Source organism: Lissotriton vulgaris, chromosome 11 (genome assembly GCF_964263255.1).
Source record: "Lissotriton vulgaris chromosome 11, aLisVul1.2, whole genome shotgun sequence".
In the NCBI taxonomy this organism is placed as follows: Eukaryota; Metazoa; Chordata; class Amphibia; order Caudata; family Salamandridae; genus Lissotriton; species Lissotriton vulgaris.
The window spans coordinates 834,691,939-834,710,783 of record NC_141699.1 but is presented as its reverse complement, the minus strand read 5'-3'; the positions used below and the strand labels follow the sequence as shown (position 1 = coordinate 834,710,783).

Below are 18,845 nucleotides of genomic sequence, written 5' to 3'. Positions count from 1 at the left end.
AGGCCAGGCCTAACAACCTCTGGGACAGCTCCTTCATCAGGGGTAAGATCAGTTCCCTGAGGAGGCTGATCCTTTCCTAATGTCTGGTGAGGGGGAGATTTCTCTTCCTCCTCCATGCTCTCTGTTTGGGTGGAGTGATCCATCATTTCAGGCTTCACAACACAGGTATCAGTTTGAGTTTGGGCTGTGGCCATCACAGCCCCACCAACCTTTTCAGGAGGAGACTCAGTTTGGGTGTGAGCTGTTATCATAACAGCTCTGCTATTCGTTTCAGAAAGGGAGTTAGCTAAAGATGGGGCTGAGAGTTGTTCAGCCCTACCAACCTTGTCAGGAAGGACATCTTGGATTGGGGCTGTAGCCATCACAGCCCCACTGACCTTTCCAGTGGCATTTACCATTTTAGAATGGATTTCCTGTTCAACCTCAGCCCAAGCTGAGATTTCCAAATCATTTCCTAGTAGACAGTCTACAGGCAAATTTGGTGACACTGCCACTCTCTTTGGGCCAATGACACCTCCCCAGCTGAGACTTACCACTGCCATGGGATGATTGGTTTCTATGCCATCAATGTTTGTCACCTGGTATTTGGCATCAGGTAAAAGTTGCCTTGAGGGGACTAGACATTCAGCCACCATGGTGATGCTAGCCCCTGTGTCTCTAAAGGCCTCAACTTTCAAACCATTGATGAGGGGCTCCTGTCTGTAATTGCTCAAAGTATTTGGGCAAGCAGTGAAATTGGCAAACCCCATGCCATTCTCATAGACAAGAGTATCAGTGGTAGGGGACCTGGATAGGCCAGAGTCCACCTGTGCTTCAAAAGTAAACCCACCTAAATTCCGGGGGTTGCTCCCACCACCTGGGGAACCACTGCTAATAGTGACAGGAGGTGTTGGAGCTGGTTTTGGAGGAATATTTTCTTTATTGCCATTCTTTGGACAACAGCTGTCTGATTTCCAATGGCCAGTCTGTTTACAGACATGACAGTATGGCTTTTTCTGGGTAGACGAAGTGTCTTGGGACCCACCCCCATCCTTGGAGTTTTGGGGCCCTGGGGAAGTCTTCTCTTTGGATTTATCCCCTCCCTTATCTTGAGGTTTGGTACACTCCTTCTTCTGGTCATTGCCCTGATTCTTAGGCCTAATCCTGGTTCTGACCCATTTATCTGCCCTCTTTCCCAATTCTTGGGGAGAGGTCAAATCGGAGTCCACCAGGTGCTGGTGTAAAAGCTGGTTCTGACAATTACTTAGGATGTGCTCCCTCATAATCAAATTATACAATCCTGTAAAGTCATGACTTTGCTGCCATGTAGCCAACCTTCCAGAGCCTTAGTAGCACAATCTACAAAATCAGTCCAGTCCTGTGCCTGTGTCTTCTGATTATCTCTGAACTTTAACCTGTATTGTTCAGTGGTTAAGCCAAACCCATCTATTAGAGCACTCTTCAGGACTTGGTAGTTTTTAGCATCCTCATGTCTGACAGTGAGGAGCTTATCTCTCCCTTTCTCAGAAAAGGAGTACCATAAGATTGCTGCCCACTGTTCTTCAGGAACCTGCTGTACCATGCAGGCTCTCTCAAGAGCAGTTATCCACTTGTGGATGTCATCCCCTTCCTTGTAGGGGGGGCGCAATCTTTGTCAGGTTTCTAGTATCATAGGACCTGTCTTTCTCTTTAGGAATTATATTGCTGCCACCAGTGGAATCTAATCCACACCATTTTTGCTCTCTTGATAAAGCAAGGTTAGCTTGAGCCAGGGCTACCTCTTCCCTCTCTATCTGGAGTTGGACAGCCCTCATTCTGGCCCTATGCTCTTTTCTCTGGGGGGAAGTCATTCCCCATTGAGATTCCCTGGAGGCACTAGAATTATGAGAATCCCTTGAGGGAGACCTCATCCTTCTATTACCTGCAGGTACTAGGTTGTAGGGTCTGGGGAGGTGCTGGCCCTCTCCATTCCCATGTAGGTCCAAGTTGGTTTGGTTAAGCCTCCCCACTAGTACCTGGTTACCCCTCTGATTCTGATCTGACTCATCTTCTTCTGAGCCATCCTCCTCCACCTCTGGGGTGTCCTCATTCTCAGGGGGGTTCACTCCATCTCCTGCATCTAAGGGAACTGCACTCGCCTTATCTAAGTCATCCTTTTCCAGGATGGCTATCAGGGAAGGAATGGTGGGGTTGTGACCCCTTTTTAGCCCTCTTGCAATGCATAAGGCACTGAAGTCTTTATGGCTAAGTTTGTCATAGATGGAAGTTGCCTTGGTAAGGTCAACTGTCACATGCTGAGAGCCAGAGGCTTCACCTATGACAGACATGACTGCTAGTGAGGTGCAAGTGGTGCACTTACCTACACTAAGTGTTTTCCTACTGTACCTTGCTAGTGAGTTGTAGGGAGGGTGTGCTAAGCCCTTTGATCTACAACTACTAAGTTCAGTAGAACTTAAATATGCTAAGCTTTTGTTTATATGTACCTAAGGTACTTGATGTGATCTTTCAATTTGATAAAAAGATTGCAATGGTAAAACAACAGCAAGCTCAAATCCGCACCGCTGCACACCAATGTGAGAAGTTGGCCTGTTATATGATGTTTCCAATTCTGGAACCACCTTGTATCAGTCCAAACAATCCCTTATGGTGTCTGGTTGTAAGTCAACCTTATAGACAAGCTATCCTAAGGGTAGCATGGACTAAGCAGCCTTAAAGGCTTAACTCAAGAGGTCGTGTTAAGCGAGCTGTTTTACCAATCACAATCCTGTAATATCAAATGAAAGGACACCACACAAGTATATATTATAAAAATATATGTATTTATTACTAGAATAATCCTCTGTACTCTTTATGAGTGCAGAGGCACAAGCGTTTAAACAAAAGCACAGTTAAGCATATGAAAGTTGCACAATTATGGATGAGGGCGGGTGGCCACTCAAACCATATATTAAGAAAGTGGTATAAGAGATACCAATCGAACAGTGGTTAGGCCTAGGGCCTAGGGAATCGCTGGGAGCAGTCGGGACTAGCAATGCTGAAGTCAGGAAAAGCCCGCGGGATTCGGGTGCAGCGCTTAAAGCACAGGCATGCACCAATGTAAAGTCAATGGTGCGTAAAAGTTATAAAGTTACAGTTTAAGAATACTTCCGCTCAACCTAGAAGGACGAAACTTAAGACACATACACTAGAGGTGTGTACCAGTGTGGGAACACCGGCGTTGCTGAGTTACCTCACCCACAGGAAGCGGGTGCACAGGTGCGAAGTAGTGTCGGGTTTTGTCACGCAGGTTGCTGGTGCTTGGAGCTGAAGATGCTGCAGGCGTCGAGACGAGCAGTGTCCGGTGTGATCCAAGGGTGGATCGAAGTTAAAGATGATCTGAAAGCAGAGGGGACAGAGTCTGGGTCACTTAGCAGTGACCAGGGTGGAACCAGAAGGAACCAGGCAATGTTGGGCGCTTTCAGGTCGCTGACGGGTTGCTTCTCTCCGCTGCCACGTGCACTCTGGGGCACCGAGGATGTCCAGGAGTGGATCACGAGCTGTCCCACGCAGGCTCTCGCTGTCGGCGGTGTCGGCTTCCGGATTGGAGCAAACAACCCTTGGCAAGGGCAACCCACGCAAGATTCGAAGATGGCGTTGTACTCGGAGCAGGAGGGTCAGAGCGGGTGCTCCTTTTCAGGGGAGCGAGGGCAAGTCTGGAGCAACCAGAATCACAAGTTAGTTTTCAAGGTTCGTCGGCACAGGGGCCACAAGCCAACGGGCAAGTGACCGGGCCAACGTGTTGAGCCAAAAGATGAAGAAGGGCCCCACGCAGCACTTGGTGAGTGTGGAGGGGTGAGCTTCGGTGCAAGAGATGCTCAGGGCTGGGGCTTCTCAAACCCCAATGCACAGCTTCGAGGGTCACTCAGGGGTTGCACAGTCAGCGTCTCGTGGGCTTTCCAAGATGGCGGGCCCCACGCTTCAGGTCTCCTCCACGGGTCTCAGCTCTGCAGGGACTGTGGATCGGGCTGTTAGAAGGCAGGCACGCTTGGTCTTGTCGAACTCTATCGCTCGAGTTCCCGCGGGAACTGCAACAAAGCAAACGTCGAGGTGCTGGATGGTGCCTGTTTGCACGGGGTGGTCACTCCTTGACCACAAGGGAGATTCTTCAGTCTTCTACGTCGAGTAGGATGTCGAAGGGTCCAGAGTTTTGTTTCATAAGTTTCAGTCAGGATAATCTGAGTGCTTTGGCACTGCTCCCATTCTTATACCAATCTAGGGGGCTGGATTACCTGCTAGGTCCCTCTTATGGGTGGGACCCAGGAAAGGGGTGGATACACCCCTTTCCCTTTGTCCAGGGTCGTGCTCGGACTGGGGCTGGTGTGCCCCAGAACCGGTTTGACAGGATTATGCAAGGGGAAGCCTTGTGCGCCCTAGGCACTGTCTGGTTTCTTTCAAACCTCCCTGCTACAATCCACTATCTCCTGTCTGGGGTGGTGTGACACCTCCCTGTGACAGGAAACCCTATGTCCAGGCCTCCTCTGCTGAGTTTCGGTCAGCAGCAGGAGGTCAGACTCGTGTCTGTGGCAGAAGCGTCCTTTTTGTGGTGCTGAGGCTCTTTTAAAATCAACTGCGTTTTAGCAAAGTAACATGTCTTCTCCCTCTAGAGGGGTGGAATGCTATCCCCCTCGACAAGACTGTCGAGGGGATAGTATTCCAAATCGTATGACACCTTACACAACATGTTTTGATAAAGCCAAACCAAAGTTAACATATAACCGCAAAGGATTATAATGCACTTAATAGTATATGGTATGGCATTATCCCGGAACAGCTTAGGGAGTTATTCCCAACTGCTGCAGACAGGCCCAGCTCATGCCAGAGCAACATCTCACGTTAAACTACGCACTCTGCCTCCAGGATTGATAAGGCCTGCCATAGGAGTGACTCACAGGTTTATATGTGTCCAAATATAGGTTTAGATATAGGTATACTATATCTAAGCAAGAGGTGGTTATACCAACTTGCCCCAGCTGAGTGATCAGCCAGTTGTGTCAATTTAAGAACCAGCCAGGGGTGGCAAAAGCTATTCTGCAGCCCCTGGTAGGCCTTGGATGCACCTATGCCCTTGGCACCTATAGTGCACTATATAGGGGCTGACAAGGTGTCCAGTACCAATCAGGTTATGCACCTAGGGTGCATGGAGTCCATTTTAAGGAGTGAGCAGAGAGCCTGGGGCTCTGATTAGCAGGGAACCAGGCCAACTAAGTCGAAAACCAGCTAAACACAAGGCAAAAAATCTGGGGTAACCATAGTCAGGTATCCACCTTCCTACACCCACACTTCAGAGCCATATATGACTTTGGAGCAGCATATACAGCTATATAAGTTCATGACTTGTTCAGGGGACCAGCGACCCAGTCTACGCCTATAATTTGCAATAGCCCCATTTGAAGATACAAGTTTAGAACAACGGTCCTCCACCAAAGGGTTGAATTTAACTGAACCGTCGAATAATAAGCCAGGATAGGAGAAAGAATGCACCCTTTCTAATGTGTGACTTCCTATTCTATACGAGAAACTGGTGCAAGGTTTATTGCCTGCCAGCATAACATATGACTTACTTGGTTCACAGAAAGGTCTAGGGTTTCCATAAATGTAGCGAATCTGTCAATTAAGATCTGTAAAGCTTTTCATGGTACGTGCTAGCAGGACCGCGTTATCTGCGTACAAAAGTACCGGTATATGACTCGTTCCTGCTCTCAAACAATCTGTCTTTAAATTGATCAGAGCCTGCTCTAGATTGTTAATATAGAGCGAAAATAAAAAAGGGGCCAGGATACAACCCTGCTCACCCCGCTAGTACACGGGAACGGATCGGTGTTCCCCCCCATTCGTGTTATAGCGTACTCTGGCGGTGGTATCCCTATGTAATTCTCTCAGGATATTAATCAGGCCAGGGTCGATTCGTAAATTGCTCATTAGGGACCAGAGCTTGTCCCTATTAACATGATCAAAAGCGGCTGCCAAATCCATGAACCCCAGATAAATAGCTTCATTGCTGGTTTTAGTATATTTAGCAACCAGCATGTAAAGGTTCAGGCATTGATTACTTGTGGACCTCCCTGCCCTTAAGCCATACTGGATGTCTGAGATGATGTTCTAGTCATCGGTCCACTAAGTAAGGCGAGTAAGGATTACCCGGCCCAGAATCTTGGCTGAGACGTCTATCAATGAGCACTGAGGGTTGTCCCTATCGCCCTTTTTAAAAATCGGGACTTTCGTAGCAGTGGACCAGGACCGGGGTAGACCAGAACTAGTTGGCGCGTTTATCACTCTGGTGAGGCCCATAACTCAACATTAGACAAGTACAAGTCAGGTGGTGTACCGTCAGGGCCGGGGGCTTTATTTTTACTCAAGCCCTTAATTCCAACAGTTATTTCAACTAAAGTGAAGTCTATTACTTGGCCCTGTTGGACAACCCACCCCACCTCGGAAGGACTTTCCTGTCCGTGGTTGTACAAACCCTTGAAATATGTAAACCACTGTTCTGGAAAAATATTTGTCCCAATCTCCGGGGCACTACTGTCCTGGAAACATGGTTTATTAATTATACTCCAGAACTCGGTTATGTCCCTTCTATCCGCCGCTTCCCTTAGGTCTGCCCATGCTTCCGCCTGGAGTGCTAATTTCCTCTTCTTAACTGCACTCTTGTATACCTGTCTACACTGGACTACTCTTTGTTTATCCCTAGGCCTATTCTTTAAACTATGTTTTAATTCCCTTAGAGCGCGCGAACATTCCCCATCAAACCATTTCGGCATGATGTTGTTTCTCATGGGTGCGCTTGACATTAAAAGTCCCTCAACTACACTAGTTACTTGTCCGAACGCTCTAACTAAGGATTGCCCTTCTACTGCGAGGTCTAGACAATCCTCGATCAATAGTTTTCCTTTATCCATCAGGGATTTGTAGAACGTTTTCCCATCAATTTTTGACCACCTAAGCTGTCTCTCCTGGTCCGTTGCCCTCAGGGAGATGCCCCCCACAGGACTTATCCTCGATCGTCCCAAGTACATAAGCTCTAGTACCAAAGGGTTGTGGTCACTAAATGGACTCCACTTAATTCCCACTAATTTAATCCAATTTTTTAGTAGCCTGGATGCAAAAATATAATCAATAAATGATGAGCACCCTCTCCCTTTAAGGGCCATTCCCTCTGGAGTATGATCAAAGTGGGGGCCATTCTTGACTGGGCAGCGGGACCATTCTGGATCTAAGGGGAACAAACATGGGCAAAGGTGGCAGTTAAAATCGCCCATCACTAAAGTGGTTGAAGCCAAAGCCCCTTTCCTACTGGCAATCTCTTGACCCAGTCTATAATCTAGTTCTTGTAAAATGGGATTATTATCTCTCGAGGCCCCAGCATTATATACGTTGAGCAAAATCAGCCTTAACCCATTGCCCCCATACCACAGGGCCTCTACATTATGGGATGTCCAGGCCACACTAGTCCATGTCCCTTGGAGGTTTAAGTCCACATATATGGACAGGCCTCCCATTGCTCTACCTGATCTAGATGTCTGAGCCGGTATGTGGAAACATTTATACCCTGTCATATGAAAGAGGCTGTTATCAACCACCCAAGTCTCTTGTAAACTGATAATCTGGAATCGGCTATTATACAGCCACCATTCACTAATATCGAATTTCCTTGCCAAACCTGCTACATTCCATGAAATTATTTTTATTCCCCCATCTGCTAGCTGCTCACCCACTAGTCCATGGGTGCATGGATTTACATTAATAATCCCTTCTTCAGCCCTTATGAGCCCTAACTGGTCCCCTCTGCCCTGTTGTACTTGAGTGTGTGCAATGTCCCTTGACTCATCTTTGTCTAAGGTGCCTCCGCCTATAGTACTAATCTGGCTCTCTTGGGCCCTAACTAGTTTCTCTGTCCTAGGTACTGTTGGTGTATAAGCCTCTTTTATTGACGTGGGATCTATAGGAACAGTTTTATGTGACGCTATCAGCCCCACCCCTCGCAATTCCTGGGAATTGATATTCCCACCTATTCTTCTTATGGGGGATTCTGTGGGTGTCATGGGTCTGATTAGTCAATCATTGTCCTCAAGGGACATCAATGGACTAAATCTATTTGTCCAATTGAATAGCCCCCAATCTCTCACCCCGGGGTTACCCCAAGTCAGGGCTCGAGAAATTCACTCGACCGCTCGCATTTGCGAGTGAGATTGATTAAGGACGAGCTATTTTTAGGTCCTACTCGCCCTTTCTGGCGAGTAGGAATACAAACTTGACACTTGACCTCTGCCTCTGAAAGCAGAGGAAATGTGACAAGAAAGCAAGATTTAAAGGCATCTTTATTGCTCATGAAGTAAATGAGCAATAAAAATGCTTTTAAATCTTGCTAACTTGTCACATTTGCTCAGTTTTCAGAGTTTGAGGTCAAGTTCATTTAAGTTAGGTCGAGGAGATTTTGTAGGTTACTAGACCTGCAGGTCTAGAGCATTTTATATGATTTGTCGAGCCCTGCAAGTGTGACTTAGGTTCCTATTTGGATTTATACCCTCCCTTGATCTCTCCAAAAAGTGGGTTCCATCATCTACTAAGTAACCTAGTGGCAAGGGTCTTATGTTGCTTGCAATGTTATCGTTCCCATTTTAAGGATGTGCTCCACTACTCTTTTGTCCCTAAAATGTACAATTATGCAGTTACCCGCTATGTCTTTACACCTACTGCCTAGCCAATTCACCCTTCTAACATGGAGAATTTCCCCATTTTTGTTACCTACAATGGGTCTGTTTTGATTCAACCAGTGTATGGTCTTATTTTTTAATTCCAGGTGTGACTCATTCTGCTCTCTCTTTAAGTCTGGTGCCCCTGCGAGAACTACTACGTAGGGAGACGCTTCTGGCGGTAAGTTAATGGTGGGTAGAGCATTAGTGGTAGATGTATTGAGCACACAATCTGTCTTGTTTGTCACTGGTACTTTAAGATTTAGGGTCTGATTATTTGGCTGTTCTGGCGGAGGTATAGATGGACCCTCTCCAGCATGTGGTACTTTCTCCATGTGGTTGTAACAAAGTGTGATTAGGAAATCACTAAAGGCGCGCTTATTTTACGTGAAACAAACAGGTTTCTTCATTAATTTAGTGGAGCTTGGTTGTCTTTTCCAAATGAAACAATCATATCATTCTTGAGATCATCATGCATATTTATTCATTTCCAAATGGATATTCTTTGGCAAAATTGATTGTAGAAATTCATTTAAATTGTGAACAATTAATTGCATTACTTCATGCCCGCCCAATGCATTTCGGGTTAAACAGGGTAACCCTTCGTCAGGGGCCTAGAAAATGAAAGCATACAGGACCTTAGCGTTCAGCGTACGAACCTTATGCATAATAAGATACATAGTACATTTTTTTTAAATAAAACATGTTGCATGAATAATGTCTACAAGCATTATCGACCACATTAATGAAATTAACATTCATCAAGGTAAAATCATAAACGTTGCTGGATTAACTGACAGCTAAAATGCATATGTGTACCAAGATGTTGCAAGAAGTCATTAGCGTGTTGTGATCAAAGTAAAGAGAATACGGGATTTACATACTACGCTGTGAACAGTGAAATATCGTGCTGGAGAAAGCATAAAGATCAAAGAGCAAAGATAAAAGAAAACCGGGTGACAGGGAAGCGTGACAAACTTACCGAAAGAGTAACGCACGGGGCTCACGAAGTTGCTAACACGAAACCGGTCGAGTTAACATTAGGCCAATCGAGCTGTGTTTTGTAGACCTGTGATGTGGTCACGTGATATTGGGAGCGCGAAAAAAATATATATAAACCATGCATTTAAAAATAGCGTAATGGTGTTGTCTGATGGAATCGGCATGTTGAAAACTAGATGCAGAGATCGAAATAGATGCAGGGATCAACATTTAAATGCCGCGGTTCAACAAACCGCGTGGAATATATGACGCGCTCAGCGATAGGATAGAAGTGGGTCACGTGGTGGAGTCACCAGGAAGTAAACAAACACTCGCAAAAGGGATGAGATCGGTAATGCGATCATAATGTGAAACAAGTAAGCAGCCGTATTTAACATATAGGGAAAGAGAACACTGATGTATGTAAAAAGAACACTGAAGTAAAAAAAGGGAATGAGAAGCAGAAAAGCCAAACATGTGTGAAATATACGAAAGTAATGAGTTGTGATGTATGACTCATGTAGTGGGTTGCACAAGAGAAAAAGGAAAAAGAAAAACAAATACATGAATAAATCTCTGTACACTGTGTAGCAGTAGAGTGTGATAGTCATCGTAAGAATCCAAAGTCTAGCAATCTACAGTTCAAGCATGTATATAATGCGGATAAGTTGGAGGAGCGAAAATCCCTCAAGGTACCAATTCTTGTGCTCAGTATCACAGAAAACATGAATATTCGATTCTGTCATTTATCCCTGTTGATTGGAGGGAATTAAGTTTTTTGATCCAGAAGAATTCTGCCTGTAAACGTTGTTTGACAGGGTCTGTGTCACATCGTTGTGGGAGTATCTCCAGTATGGTAAATTTTAGTTGTGATATTTGGTGGTTACATTCAAGCCAATGGGTGGCCACAGCTGATTTCATGTTCTTTGTGCGGATATTACTTTTGTGTTCTGACATTCTTATTTTAATCTTCCTTTCTCTCTGACCGACATATATTTTGCCACATGGGCATTTTAATAGCGTAAATCACATTTTTGGTATCACAAGTACCTGTGTATTGTAGATCAATTTTGTGGCCTTTCGATGGGTGCATAAATGTGTTTCCAGGTATTACATTATTGCATGCATTCTCCATGTGGGTCATGGCCCTATCCTGCTGCACTGGGGAGCCTCGTGTGTTAGAAATTTGTGTTAACATTTACAATGCCAAAAACTTTAGCTCGCGTAAATGAGAGACCTATTGCATTGCAAATGCTCGTTTCATCCCAGCTAGTTGGCACTTTGATTAAATAAAAATACAACTGACACTAAAATTGACCAAGAAGACACACAATTAATTTGTAAACCTTTTGCCTTACACACAAGAACCAAAATGTTCAAACTATAAGAATATTACATTACCACCAATCCGAAACAGACCAGAATACAATAGCTTGCTACTCGCTGAAAAGCTCTTCAACGCCTCGCCAAGTGTAGTAAGCGCTAAATAAATACAATTACAATGCTAATAAAACATTATCTGAAAACAAATCAGACTTCAGTCTGCATTGTAGAACGACAACCCGGACCACCTAAAGCTCAAAGGGCAATGAAACACTGCAATATAAAACTGTCAAGAACCAAAACTAATAATCATTTGGCCTCAATAACTCAAAAGAAAGTGCGAGCACCTGGGTTTGCTCCTAATTAAGCGGAAGCCCAAAATTACCAACTCTTGTGTCAATCAGAAAACTTTTACAACTGGAATTCTGGCCCCTCCATAGCTGCTAAGGTTTTAGTTTGCTTATGTGTGGCATTTTCATAATTTCAGTGTAATTATGAGTGATATTTAACGACTATTAGTGACACTTTCTCGTGAGCAAAATCAAGCAATGAAGACGATCAAATCATATAACTATCACAAATTACTTCCATTTGAGCGAGAAAAAAACTCTGAGAAGATCCTAAATATGCTGCAAATCACCAGAAATGGAATGGCACTAGGAGGAGAGAAAGGCCCCAGCGTGGAACCTGAGCCAGCCTCACTGACCCTGAACTCAACTTTGTGTAGACTTTGGACATTGACTGCATTGCAGCGGTTAGCTCAGGCACCGTAATACCTGATGCCTGGTACTTGACAGGGCGGGTTTTACTCAGACTTTGCAATTCTATAATTAATCTGCAAGAGAACGGTAGTCTGTGGAATCAAAGTTACCAGGAGTCTACTTAGATTCTTCCTAAAGATATTTCTGCTCTTTGAGGATTTTGAATCACTGCAGTAAGTGTGGCAAAGAGCGTGGTTGCAAGAGACTGAGTAGCTGTATGAAGCAACCAATGAATTTCATTGAAATCATCATCCAGTGACAATGTTACTGGTGCAAGTGTCAGAATAGCTTTGAGTGTAACTAGGTGGGCAGGGGTGATTGTTAGTGCCAGGGCAGATGCCAGTGCTACTGTTAGAGAGATTAATGATGCCAGACCAAGTGTGAGTGCATGTGAGAGTTAAAGTGCAAGTACAGGTGCTGGTACCAGTGACAGTAAAGGTGTGAGTGAGCTGAGCGTGAGGTTACTGGTGGAAGTTCCAGTTGTGTGAGTAAGGTGCAAATGAGAATACTTTGTAACTTCCATTGCAGGTGTGAGGAAGGTTACTGGTGCATGTGGCAGTGAGGTGTGAATGAGGCTGCTGGCCTAAGTATACTAGTGGTTTTATGAGTGCAGTAGACCGTGAGTTAAATACAATGATATCCTCATGCACTCACTAACTTGTATATAGGAATCCATTATCTCATCTACTTGCTCACTCATTTGTCCATCCATGCACCCTCATTATCTTATTCGCCCATTAAACTGCTCATGCATAGTTATCACTGTGCATTCACCCATTTCATGATCCATGCATTCTTCTATTCCTCCACTAATCTATCCAAATAACACTTATTTATATTCATTCACTTATCTATGCACTCAGCCACTGATTTGTTGATTAAAAAGCAGACTTCGGGCCTTTGCTAGTGCGTGCATTATTTTAATTGTCATTTTGTAAATCATCTCTATCCCCCCTTTTTGAGGCTTATTTTGAAGTTGTTATTGTTCAGTCGAAGATCTGTTGCTCCATCTTGCACATTTTGTTTTAGAAGGGCTAGCAAGCAATATATGCAGCACAGCACTTCTCACAGCAATTATATACCAAACTATTTACTGGCATTGGAGGGCACCGAAAGGAGAGCAGTGTGACAGATTGAAGAAATTTACCAGAGCTCCTGCTTGCGATATGATGCTGGGGAACAGGAGCGGCTTTATTTGTTATCAGTCCAGCAAAGCAGCTCAAACATTTAAATGAGATGCTGTGGGAGTATTAGTGAGCGCACATTACAGGTGCCTTACCTTATCACAAATGAGCGCTGCAACACCACCTTCCGGCTCAGTTTGGCTACCTATAAAATTGTTCAAGACATAATGGACCAACCAGCACTGCACAGCACGATATTAACCAGAGGCCAAACAAATAAAGGTGCAACTAACACGGGGAGTGAGCTCAGACCCACGAGACCTGCACTGTTAAAAGACCTTACGGGGCTCTCACTCAGAGAAGCGCTCAGCTTGCTTGACGTGTGTGATAATGATGCTCTGGGGAATCACTGCCCGGGCCTGCTGCAGTTCCTACAGTTTGTTCACGGAGATCCTGTCGGAAGTCAGGGAGTCGGAGAAGAAACAGTGAGTGAAACGTTACTTACTTTGTTACAGCTGTGAACTCCACTGACGGTATGATCCAGCTGACAACTACACTGGCACATATAGAGATAACTCTAATCACTAGTATATGCAGTAGACCTTTGTACTCTCTACCATTCCTATGTGACTCTTAGAGTATATCCATTCGTATCCCTTCCCTATGTACATAGAGATAACTCTAATCACTAGTATATGCAGTACACCTTTGTATTCTCTACCATTCCTATGTGACTCTTGGAGTATATCCATTCGTATCTCTTCCTTGAGTGACTTTACTATTTGTACATTTGCAATTTTTCATTCTGTTTATTTCTCTTCTTTGTGTGACTTTACATCTTGTACATTTGCAATTTTTTCTGTTTGTATCTTTTATGTAACGCATGTAATCCTTAGTCCTTATGTTTTACAACTGGTTCTTATGTAAAGTGCTCTGACACCTTCGGGTAAAGTTCGCGCTATACAAAATCGCATTAAATAAAATAAAAATAAAATAAGTCCTGGCCAGCGCTGTGGCCGCACTCCAGATCATCGGACACTTCGCACTGGCTGACTACAGGGCGGCTACTGAGGCAGCCACGCACCTCCACCTCTGTGGTAGAATCATTACGGCGGTCGGGACGTGCTTTGCGAGCTGCAGCAGCGGGCTCCAAGTGGGAAGGCTGCCACAGAACTGAAACTATACCGAGCAGCCGCGCCTGCCGACGGTGCCTCCGGTGATTGGGCTAATGAAAGACTGACCTGATGTCAGTGATTGACGCGGTGTCGGATAAAACATTATAGATTACACCCAAGGTAAGAGCTTTGGCAGTCAGTGAAGGTGCTAAATAGCAGCGCACCTGCGAACAGCTAAGGCACTATAAATGTGTGACAATGTAATTCAGTGAGGTGATGCGGATCACTACACTGAAATGTGTTAGTCTAATGCGTGATACTTGGCAGGGCTGCCTCTCAATATTACGCTTGCCTACATGTGGATACACTAAGGCACAGACGTGACAGGTAGTCTGCAAGGTTTCATTTCTGAAAAGCCGGCTCCTGTGTCTATAGAACAAGGTGATGCTTCAGTAGTGCATGCGACAGGGGAAACTTGACTACTTAAGTATACACGCTGTGTCATTGCTAATCATGGCTCCCCCCCCCCCCTTTCCCACAGTGTGACTGTAAGCGTATCTGCTCCTCACAATCTAAATTAGCAAGGCGCTCACAAAAATACAATTTCCCAGAGTTTAATGCGCAAATAAATAGAAAATATACATTGCACTGCTCATCCTCACTCCCAGAAGCATGTTTCCAGTCGATTTACTCACACTTTTCACACATGATTTGGCCGCCTCTCCCACTTTAAAGTTGGGTGCCAGGTTGAGGGACATGTGGCCACAGTCTGATTACTCTTCTGTGGAGCACCCCTCACTCGGGAAGCCAGTCTAGGTCTCAGTTACTATCTTTAGTTGAAGCCTCTTCCGGTGACGTGACACACATGCCTATGGTAGTGAGGAGTCCCAACCGGGGGAATGCCTGCACGCCTGTTCGTAAAGGCCATATTAAGAGACACTGGCTGCCATAGTGTGGAGTACTGAGCAAAAGATAAATTGAAATGAGTCTCGCGACGCTCAAGTCCGCTCAAACTCCAACATGTTTTTAGGTCTAGCCTAGCGTTACGAGTTGGGTGAGACGCGCACAACGAGGCGCACGGCCGCCATTTTTTACCACATAAATAAACAAGTAAAAAAGAATACAAGTGCGTACAAAATAAACAAGCATTTGCTCTAGGATATAAATAAATAAAGTGAGCGCGGTGTCCCTAGCGGGTGCAGCGCTCATTAAAGTAATCAAAAACATACAGTTGAGAGGGCATAGCACTGCAGCCGCCATTGTCCCCATCAGTGTCCATTTCCCAGATAATGCATGCTTAACTAATTGAAGGAGACCGTGTAACGCCGCAAGTGAAAGATCCAGTCCAGATGGGCCGTCCGAGAAGGAGACAGGGCGGTAACAAAGAAGCCTAATTTTGAATCGGAAGCCAGCGTTTAGCATAAACGATGATGCCAGCCAATAGAAAATATGGGCGGGGCTTCAAGTCCACTTCTGAAATGTCCTCGATTACAAGAAGCCTTGCAGAGCGAGCAGCTCATGCGCACTGCAACGCTGGTCGGCGAGACCTAATAAACGCTGGTGCTCAGTACCGGCCCATTTAAAGCCTCGGCGGCAAAGCTATCGTTGGAGCCAATGCAAGATAATAGAGTGATATATTTATAAATTATGTATTTTAAAGATATTGGTCAAACTTAATACGTTGATAATAAACCTATATTAATAGATTTGACAATGTTTATAGGCAGGACTTTAAGTAGGATGAAAAAAGTATGTGTCGGGGCCCTGAAAGGGGCGGTGTGGTATGTAATTAGTTACCTCGTCCTTCCCCAAGTTAAGTGTTTAAGGTTCTTACTTACTTTTAACTGTGGTTCCACTCTCAAGCAGCAGAACTGCATCTGCAAGTCTCTCGGCAACTGAGTCAGTAGCGGTCAAGACTTGTGAACGTCACACGCTCCTGGTCGTGGGTGTGTACTACATCCAATTACAATTTTATCTGATATCACTTTTCAGAGCAAATGGAAAGGTTTCGTGGTACTTTCTCAGACAGAAATCAATCCAAAAGCCTTTGAGAAAACTAAAATCAACATGCTTGGCTACTTTGTCAGAAGTAGTATGCCTAGTCCAACAAACCATCACTAAAGTGTACGTAGTCATCAAAGGGAAGAACATATTAGGCTGGAAAGACCTAGCGAGAACGGGAATTTATCTAAAACCTCGGTTGGATAATGCTGTGGTACTAGTTGGTCTTCCAGAAGGCTATCTGGAGGATGACATGCGTACTATAAATATTGTCGGAGATTCTAACAAGCTTTCCTTTCCAGGTACTTCTTCAGCTATTGAAGCAAATTTCCCACTGTTTTTTTGACAAAATTGGAACTGTGTTAGGTTTGTAACACCACATTCGTTTAAAATCAGATGCTTAACCTGTGGTACATAGGGTCCGATCTGTGCCTCAGTGTCAGAGATGATTTGAAAAATCTTTGCTCCGAGGGAATAATCCTACCGTGTGATTCTTCCTCATGGATATCTCCATTGTAGTAGTATGAAAAAAATCTGGGGAGGTTAGACTTTGTGCTGACTTGCACTCTCTTAACAGCAACCTCCACGAAATTCACAACCTTTTGGCCTCTCTGTGGGGGCTCCAAGTTTTTCTCTATAATTGATTTACGGTCAGCCCATTACCGAATTCCTCTCAGCGTTGAGCCTCAGAAACGTACAACTTTTGTGTCTTTGTTTGGTGGATTTAAGTACCTCAGGCTGCCATTTGGTTTGGCCTCCGCTGCTAGCTTGTTCCAGAAGCTCATGGACACCTTTTTCAAATACAATCCTATAGTCCAAGCTTACCAGGATGACATTCTGATGATCACTAGCATTTGTGAGCCCCACAATGACACCCTATCTAAAGTTCTTTCAAAGTTGTGCAATGCTGGGATGACCATTAGACATGAAAAATGTAAGTTTGGTGTTCAGGAACTTGACTATTTAGGACACACCTTGTTGCCAGAAGGTATCAAAAACAATTTTTTTAAATCAAAGCAATATGTGATGCAGCCCGTCCAAAGATAAAGATGCTTTATGTTCGTTTCTGGGGTTGGTCGAAACCTATGCTTGAGTTGTGCATGGGTATGGTCAAATAGTAGAAACTTTGAGAGCGTTACTCAAAAAGTGTCCAAAATTCATATGGAGCATTGACTTGCATTGCTCATTTACCAAGGTCATACTTATTACTGAGCAGGTACCAGCCTTACAACCTTTTCAGGATGAATGTGTATGCTTTGTGAATGTGGATGCAAGTTTGTCAGGAGTTGGTTCTATACTTGAACAACGGTTTGGCGGTAAAGAACATACCGTTGCATTCGCTTCCAAGACATTGTAACCTGCTGAGACGCGATACAGCACTATCGAATGAGAGGCAATTGCATTTGTCTGGGCAACACAGAAGTTCAGGCAATACATTTGGGGACACAGGTTTGAAGTGTATTTAGACCACAAGCCTTTAATGTACATTCTTAATGGTGGAGGAACTAATAAGGCACCAGGTTGGTGCATTTATTATACACATTACAAAAGTACCATTTTGTTATCAAACACCTGCTTGGTGAGAAGAACTTGGAGCAGATTGCTTATCACGTATGTAATTTGAGTGTGAACAGAGTAAAGTGAAGATACAGAGTGTGTTGTAGCAGGAGTGGATGCTGTTCTGGAGTGTGCTCCCCTTTCTGAAGAGACTTGGTGGGAGGCGTATTCCAAGGACTGCAATCTCATTAATTTCAAAGAGTTCCTTATTAAAGGCTAGCCAGAGAGTAGGACTCTTTCTGGTGAAATGAAAGGTTTCTCTTTTGTGGCTTCTGAACTTTCAGTTTTTGATGAGATTGTGATGCGTCATGATCTTTTCATACCTCCAGAAAGTTTGCGAAAAGTCCTTATTCAGACAGCGCAACATGGTCACCTGGGGGTTACCAAACAATACTATTTGTGGCCTTCTCTGGAGAAACAAGTTAGGACAATCTTTGAAAGTTGTGTGGAATGCTTACTCTCTGACAAGCAATGGAAAACCCTTAACACGCCTCTGCATCTCGTGCCATTTCCCAAAAGTCCCTAGGACAAAGTTGGTATTGACTTCTCTGGTCCCTATGAGGTGTTGCCTGTTGCAAACAAATGTTTTATTTTAATGGTGGACAACTTTTCAAAATTGATGTTTTCTAAGGTTTGTGATGGTACCACAACTGATAATGCCATAACATTTTTAGAACATGTTTTAAAGTTGGAAGGACCACCAAAATCATTGTCACAGACATTGGTACCCATTTCCTTGCACAACTGATGTGTAAGTTCCTAGAGTGCAATGGCATTCAACATTTTAAAGTGGCTCTGTACTCTCCATCCTCCAGTGACCAAGTTGAGAGGAGGAACAGAATGGTCAAGGTGGGTGTGCAGACCGTATTGTCCTCAGGTTTAGATGTCCAAGAATTTGTATGGAGCAAAATGTGGTCATATAATGTCTCACCCCACCGTACCACTAGGGTAGCACCTTGTACGTTGCTTAGAGGAAGGAAGATGCACTTACATTTGTGTCCTAATTGGCTTTTTAGCAAGAGTTTTCAGGAAGTTGAATCTCTGGATGCCATTAAATCCAGGGTTGAGCTTAAACAAAATGTCATGAAATCTCTCTTTGCTCTGGCAAACATTTAAAAATTGGTCCTTTAAAGGTGAGTGATTGGGTCTTGATTAAAAACCCCATACCAGTGATGAAGGGAACTTCTAGGTATTCATCATCTGCACTAGTTGTACAGTTTAGCAAAGGAACTGCCCTTTTGGAAAACCAGGGATGGTGGAACAAGAGGAGTT

The 18,845-nt window shown here is 44.4% G+C and overlaps 1 protein-coding gene across 18 annotated transcripts in view; it reads left to right on the top strand.

The window, feature by feature from the left end:
• Nucleotides 1–18,845, top strand: part of CEP19 (centrosomal protein 19) — a 115,004-nt gene that overhangs the window by 21,720 nt on the left and 74,439 nt on the right. For 8 of the 18 annotated variants that reach the window (XR_015300955.1, XR_015300953.1, XR_015300954.1 and 5 more), the window contains exon 2: nucleotides 8,819–8,892. The exons of 6 other annotated variants lie outside the window; for them this stretch is intronic. The gene's annotated coding sequence lies outside the window, so the exon portion shown is untranslated. Of the gene's footprint in view, nucleotides 1–8,818; nucleotides 8,904–18,845 lie in introns of all 18 variants that reach the window. 4 more of the 18 variants (XM_086943967.1, XM_086943959.1, XM_086943966.1 and 1 more) reach the window with 1 other exon arrangement.